The sequence below is a fragment of the Magnolia sinica genome, chromosome 5 (assembly GCF_029962835.1).
Source record: "Magnolia sinica isolate HGM2019 chromosome 5, MsV1, whole genome shotgun sequence".
NCBI classification, from domain to species: Eukaryota; Viridiplantae; Streptophyta; class Magnoliopsida; order Magnoliales; family Magnoliaceae; genus Magnolia; species Magnolia sinica.
In genome coordinates this window covers 92,044,522-92,052,279 of record NC_080577.1, presented here as the reverse complement: position 1 = coordinate 92,052,279, position 7,758 = coordinate 92,044,522, and the positions used below count along the sequence as shown (strand labels likewise).

Below are 7,758 nucleotides of genomic sequence, written 5' to 3'. Positions count from 1 at the left end.
ATTGGTATTCCAATACGGGAGAGTGCTCTTTCTAACCATGAGTTGAATTTTGTTCTGTTTTCTCTCGTCCACTTCCAATAATTATGTTGTTAATCCCCTTTTATAGACTCTAAATCATCATTGTACTACAACAAAACTGGCCTTTACCGGTGGTTAAAACTGCCGGTAAAGTCCCAAAAAACTGCCGGCAAAGCCTTTGCTCGCAGTCCAGCAACAGCCGGTAAAGGTGGCATCGGTAAAGACGTTACCGGCGGTCAAGACCTATATTGACTGTTGTGCTGGCCGCCGGCACAAAGCACGGTGCATTCAGTTGGCTTTGAATCTATTCTCTCTTATTGGGCAAATGGCATCTTCATTGATCAGCCCTTGCAAATGAGGCATTCACTACAACAAAATTGGCCTTTACCGGCGGTCAAAACTGCCGGCAAAGGCCCATAAAACCACCGGCAAAGCCTTTGTTGTGGTCCAGCAACAACTGCTAAAGACTTTACCGGCAGTCAGGACCTATGTTGACTGTTGTGCTGGCTGCCGGCATAAGTGCCGGCAAAGCACGGTGTGTTCAGTGGCTTTGTATCTATTCATTTCAGGTGCGTTCAGTCAGCTTTGTATCTATTCTCTCGTTTCTAGTATTGGGCAAATGGCCTCTTCATTGATCAGCCCTTGCAAATGAGGCATATTGGCAAATTGCATTGGGCCAAAACATGACTGAGAATGAATTATTCAATCTGACCGGTGAAATCGAATATCTCATAAATAAATCCGAAGGGTCAAAAGATAATGGTAGATTTAGTAATATCCATTGTGTCTACGTGTCAACCATCACATTCTCCATAGTACCCAAGTTTCTCTCTCTCTCTCTCTCTCTCTCTCTCTCTCTGGAAAGAAAAAAAAAAAAAAAAAAAAAAATGTGAAGGCCTATCTCCTCTTCCACTGCAGGTCATAGAAATTCGACAAAAGTAAACAAAAAGCTCTTGGAATTCGTACGCTTTCATACAGCAATTGAAATAGCTTAATATCTTCTTCCACGCCTGTCACCACACAAACATTATAAACAAAATAAGTCAATGTCAAAGCACATATGATACTGGTGGAAAGCTAACTCACCTTTCTATTTATAAATAATAATAAAAAAGGAACAACCTAGAGAGAGAACCGTTCTAATATCTAGAAACAATCAGGGGTAGGATTTCTGCACTATAGTTTACTTACACCTACAAATTCTGAATTGCAGGTGACCATGATTTTGTCCGAAGTTCCAAGGTTATACCCACCTGTGACCACCATATACCAACATACTTATAAGAAGATAGATTATGAAGGGATTACCCTCCCACAAGGCGTAGGCCTCTTGCTACCAACATTCCTCATCCATCATGATTCTAAACTTTGGGGCAACGACCACAAAGAATTCAGACTGGAGAGATTCTCAGGCGGAGTTTCAAAGGCCTTAAAGGATCAAATCACCTTCTTTCAATTTGGATGGGACCCAAGGATCTGTATTGGCCAGAACTTTGCGATGATAGAAGCAAAAAATGGCACTTGCTATGGTTCTGCAAAAATAAAATAAAATAAAAATCATACCATCTAACTCCCATTCATCCCTTCCTAAAGCCTACAAAACAAAATAACAAAAAGAAATTAATTGGCATCAAAGTTAGAGATTGGAATTCAATATTGCATCCAAATACATATTAAAGCTATAAGTTCACTACAAATGAGTCAGATGAACATGCACATTGAGAAGTTTATAACTTTTTAGGGATGGCAGTCATGTATCAGACAAGCTGTTGTCTCCAAAAATACCTGAAAATCGTGATGCAAGTGGAAGATTTGGTTTGTTAACCTGAAAGAAAGAATGCAATAGTTATTTACTACTAGAGCTCATGAAGAAAAGAGATTTAGAACTGAAGGAAAAAAAAAAAAAAACATTCAAGGCAACCATATCTCACCCGATCATGAGATTGTGAGTATCCACCATTACCACTAACTTTACTAAACACTCCCTGCAATGAAAATTGGATTAAAAGACCTAACCTACTGCATGGATTAAAATTCATCCTATATCTATTCCAGCAAGAAACTAGGGAAAAAAAAGAAGAAGAAGAAGAAGAAAAGAAATTGAAGACTTGCATCTTTTTCAAATTTTCTCCAAAATGGCCTACAGAACTTTGATTCATCCAAGTTGCCTAAATCGAGTGTTTTAATCCGCAAAGAGCTTATTTTAACACAAAAAAGATGGATGTTTTCCTTGGCTACTTTTTTATTTTCCATTTCCACCAATCCAAATAGCCCCTAATTGAATATAGAAATTGCAAATTTGCAATAGACAAGTTCTACAAAAGCCCAAGCATTAAATGAAAGCAACATAACAACATTGTCAAGAAAAGGATACTAACATGCAATATTGACCGATGAAGATAAAGATTGTTGCTGGAGTTGTATCGGCTGTTGCTGCCTGAGCTGAGTCTCAACCTGCTAGGTTGAGAAATTTGTTGGGCAGACTGAATTTGTGTATGTGACTTAGATTGAGGCTGAGGAACTGCAAGTTTCTGTTTGTACAATTTAAAATACATTTCCAATCCATTCATCAGGAAAAAAAGCTCAATCAAAAAATAATAAGAAAGAAAGAAAAAAAAAAGAATAAGAAAACCCATGAGCTAAAAAACATCAAAATAGAAACCCAGAGTGCAAATATATTACACAAGAGAAGGACAAAAACATCATAAAGAATTGGGGCTCTTAGCGATTCAACACACCATTATGAACATGAAATTAGCTTTGAAAACAAACCCATGAGCTAAGAGTATAAAAATAGAATAAATAAATAAATAAACATAAGCATAAAATGCATCAAGAAAACATCATCTAAATGCATGAAATAGGAGAGTCTAGAAGCTCAAATGACAACTTTGAACATGAAGTCAGCACTAGAAACCAATTGGCAAGCTAAAAAACACAAATGCATCAATTAAAAAAGAAAAGAACAGAGAACATGGCAATGAATGGGTTACCTCCCAGCTTTCTCAGAAGCCGCATACTGATCTAATTGACAGGTATCCGCTGATTCCACAAGTTCATCCAACTACAGTAAATACATACAACCCATTGGTCAACTCCAAGCAGTGATCCAAGGTATTCTGCAACAAAAACAATTGCACTGGTGAGAAATATTAAGTAAGATTTAAATATTTTAGGATAAAAATAGAAACAGGTGATGTAGGTCTTTTCTTTCTAGTAGAAGCTTATTGTTATTTTCTAGTAGGAAAAAACATGGTCGAGTTATAACAAAAGAATGGTACATGCATACAGACAGAATAATCCATTTTGGATAAATACTAAAGAAAAATATCAGAAAGTATTTGTTATTCATGTGATCCTGAGATATAAGGTGAACTATTTGTATCGTTGGAGGCCAATCAGCTTCAAGCCTGAAATGAACAAGGACAATATTTAGAAAAGGACTATGAATCTTTTCTGTACCAGAGACACATGCTAAAATAACTCCAAATATCAAAATGGATGATAGCTTTTATCTCAGTAGAAAGTCAAAAACAAAAATGCAGTTGCAGCTCAAGAACAGTTATTGCAACTAATGTGATGACCAAATGGAGCCTAAGACTTATGACACTACAAATATAAAGCAAGATAGACAAATTTACTAAAAGGTATGACAGAAACTCTTACAACTTGTGGAGAATCTAATGACCGTACTATATGCAGCATTCTGAGGAGCCGATGTTTCTTCCTGTCAAAAGAAAACAATCACAGTATATAGAAAAACCTCAATCATGAGATGACTTCTTCTGTTGAAGTCATCAAAAGAGGGGGTAATTGATTTCCTTTTAACAGTTTCATAGAAAACTACACTCATAACAGTTACATAGAAAACTACACTCACCAAAAGAAAGTGCTAGAAGTGAAATTCAATCTAAGGTTAGCCAAGTAAATCTACCAACTGCCAAAACCAATTTCTTTTTTGTTTTCAAAAATAACAAGAGAGAGAGAGAGAGAGAGAGAGAGAGAGAGAGAGATCCCTCTATTTAACTCAATCCATAGCTGTCACAACCTACAAAACAAAATAACAAAAAGAAATTAGTTAATATTTATAATCTTATATAAGAAGTTCTATTGTATATGCAAAAAAATAAATAAATACCAAACAACAACAATCGGGCCAACAAATACCTGTTCTAGCTGCATCCCCAATTGTTCTGTATCGTCCATAGGGTCTCATCAAAGTCTCTTCACGTACAATTGCCACCTGAATATATATTTCCCAAAAACCATTTCTAAGTGGGAACCTGCCTACTTTTGTGAGCGGTTCCTTACTCAAGACAATTCCTCTAGCAACGGTAACCCCACAGATGCCAGTAAGAAGAACTTCGATCACGTCCTACAAATAAAATTTACTATTTAACACAAGACATTGCATCATTTGTATACCACATCTAATTAAGAACACAATAATCTCAAAACATAAAAAATAAAAATAAAAAAACTATTCAATTTGTGTGAAAATTTACCTCGGTACTACTGCAAGTCGTAGTCTTTCCCTTTTTTCGCTAAGTGTCTCTACAAATGATAAATCAATGCCAATCATCATATACCGACTAAACTCTATATAATATATGACATAATACACATGTAAATATATGCATATATATCATATAATTACCTGGCTTAATGATGAGGCCAGTTGGTTTGGGTTGAGATTAGGTGAATTATTTAATACTGTGGATTTTAGATTTATCCTAGAGGATATCAATTGCGCCACTGATTCTTTAAAAGATGAAAATTCTGATTTTAGGGATGATACTTTCGATTTTAGGGATGATACTTCAATCTGCAGTCCCTCATATTCTTCATTTCTACTCTGAGCAACGAAGGCAATCCTTCATTGGCTAGGTGTTGTTCCCCACAAATCACTCGGAGTGGGGCCTCGCTCATAAGTGTGGACTCGGCCATGTTGATCTTCTCCCATTACTTGAGAGAATAAGTCATTCCTTCCTGTGCTATTTTGTGAGGTATCGGGTTGCTGAGAAATCTGTTCATTGAGTTGTTCTTGCAATAGAAAAAATATTGGTTTAGATTGTACAATGATAAATGAGAGAGAATTATTTTTTTTTAAAAAAGAATATAAAACATAACAATTAGATGCATGAATATACCATTACTCTTAATGAAGCCTCATCCATAGGCCTACCACTCTTGCACGTATGGGTCAATATATACACATCTGCCCAGCTTGGATCCTTGCCACTAGTCATTTTCTTCCTTTATCATTATGTAAACAAGTTATATATAAGAAATAGACCAACACAGTTGATTGAGTGATTAAGAAAATTTACCTCTTCCTCAAGTATCCGTGCAAAGCTCTTTTGAGCTTGCAGCGTGGCCAATTAATTACTTTTTTCGATTATTTAAATTTGTCTTAGCACGAGCCTATATGTGAACACACCGACAGAGTAAATTATAAGATATCAATGAAAGATTATTGTGTAATTCTAAAACATAAAGCAATCAATACTTACTCATCACATACCTTCCCATCTTCAGAGTTCCAAAACTAAATGAGGGACTTTCACTGATCCTCTTTGACTCGGTCATCAAGGTCCGCGAACCGCTCCTCGTCAGTCTCATGAGGAGAATAGTGGAGTTTTTTCAGTTCACATTTCCAATCCTTCCATTTTTTACCAATTGATTGTAACACCCACTTCTTTGCATCTGCATCAAACTCAAACTTGAAATGCATTACATGTTAAAACCAGACAATCACATAATGAAAAAAAAATGAAAAACAGAAAAAAGAAAGCATTATAACCATTACCATAACAAGTCCCAACATATCATCCTTCTTTTCATTTAGCACTGCCTCCAATCAGTAAATGTAAGGGGTGCATATTCCCCATTGCGTGCTATAATCCCCAGGAAGTTTGTCAACTTGTTAAAATTGTCACCAACGGGTTGTCCTTTAGTACGATGGGAATAGGAATGTATTGTTCTTCACGCATCTTCCAAACTTCGAGGCATCGTGTATGGCCTCTATTTTTTATCACACCCTTTGAATCTGTTAAAACCACAACATTAATATGGATATCTGTATAGTTCCTTAGCATAAAAACACATGAAATAATCGATGCATAACATACCACTAGAGGGACCTGCTATAGCTTGGTGTAGATCTTGAGGCGGTGAGGGACCCATAGTAGCCTGGGTCACTTGAGGCTGGTTAGGTCCTGCATCGGTCATAGGACCTACCAATCGCCTAGCCAAACGTTTAATGTGCCTCATGTCTAGCACCTGTATATGTCTAGCAATATGATATGCCTGTCTCAACTTGGATATCCATCATGTGTCATTGTCACCCCATTGGGTTCCACATGATGGGATGGTATGATTATCAGAACCATTGATGCTTTGGAAGCTACTCCATTAAGCCCTGATGTGGTCCTGACTGTCACTGTTCACAGATAAATAGAGAATTTTACAACTTAAAACTCCAAAAATCAAAGATCAGTATCAATGTTGAAAGCTAATTATCAGAACATTGCTTATTTATAGTACACCCAAAATATAAACGGTACACATCATGGTACAATCTCATTTTTTTACAAATGCTTCTCCTTCCCTCTCCCACATCCTAAAGACTATTTCCTCACATAACGCCATCATGTTATCACCGGCAAAAATACCAAATTGTCATCCTGAAGGCTAATTTTATAACCAGATGTAACCTCATCTGGTTATAACCTCACTAGCTGTGTATTTTGCAGCAGATTGTTGGTCTGCGGCTGCATGGGTAGTTTGCTACAAAAGTATGAGGCAGCCACCACTTTTGCATGGCACTTTCAAGGCCTCAATCCTTTAGAGAAGAAGTTGTTCCCTACTGTTGTGTCTTCTATCCCTCACATGAGAAGCCAAATACACCAGTGGATTTGGATGGGTTGCTTTGTGGGTTACTTCTATCAATTTCCTTTCAGAGATTGAGATGGTTGGAGATCTCTTGCAGCTCCTATGTTCTATTCCCATCCCCTTGAACCACTCCACGTGAAGCACACACTTAAGTGCTTCCTTTGTGGCAACAGGGCAATCAGAGTCTTGGCCAAACACATAATTTTGTATGTCCATGGTGAGGGATGTCCTATTCTCTAATTGTAGTTGCTGTTATGATGAGTTATATTGCAGATCTGACATGAACATGACAATATAAAAATATGCTTTTAAAGTTCGTCTTAAGCTTGGTCATGAAACTTCGATTGGCAGCTTTCAATATGAAAAATATGCATCTAAATATAATTGTTTCACAGGGCAACCCACACTGATGGCAAAGAATTACAAAATTTTGTTGTTGTTTCATTTCTCTTGTATGGTTGCAATCCAGTATTAAGTGACAACATTTGTCTAGCAGGTTACCATCTTCTTAAATAATTCATGGCTGGAAAAGGAGGTGCTATGCTTTTTAGTTGGTGTTTGATTACTCTTGCTGATTGTGACAGTGGAAGGGATATAGTCATGTCTGGTGGATGGATCACGGGGATGGAACAGGAATGGGAGTCTCTAGTAATTTGAGTTTGATATCTTTCTGTTATTCCTTTCTGTGAAGTGATGCTCCATAGTTCCCGAACAAAGGTTTTTTTTTTTTCACGGTTTGGCAAACCAGAAAACCATGTATTGCATGGTCTTTTCTCTGCTCATTATTTATCCGTGATATAATTAAATAATGTATATTTGTAGTTTTAGCTAATACCTTTGAACTTG

General features: G+C 36.8%; 1 long non-coding RNA gene across 3 annotated transcripts; it reads right to left on the bottom strand.

Annotated features, from left to right (window-relative positions):
• Window positions 1-2,113: 2,113 nt before the first annotated feature.
• LOC131247390 (uncharacterized) lies at window positions 2,114-3,330 on the bottom strand. 3 transcript variants are annotated; one of them, XR_009171696.1, is made up of 3 exons: window positions 3,300-3,330; window positions 3,012-3,137; window positions 2,114-2,549 (listed from the first exon to the last, which is right to left on the bottom strand). It is a non-coding gene; the product is annotated as an uncharacterized LOC131247390 (long non-coding RNA). The 3 variants fall into 3 exon arrangements; XR_009171697.1 differs by having other exon boundaries at window positions 3,308-3,330; XR_009171698.1 differs by having other exon boundaries at window positions 3,312-3,330.
• Between the last annotated feature and the right edge of the window lie 4,428 nt (window positions 3,331-7,758).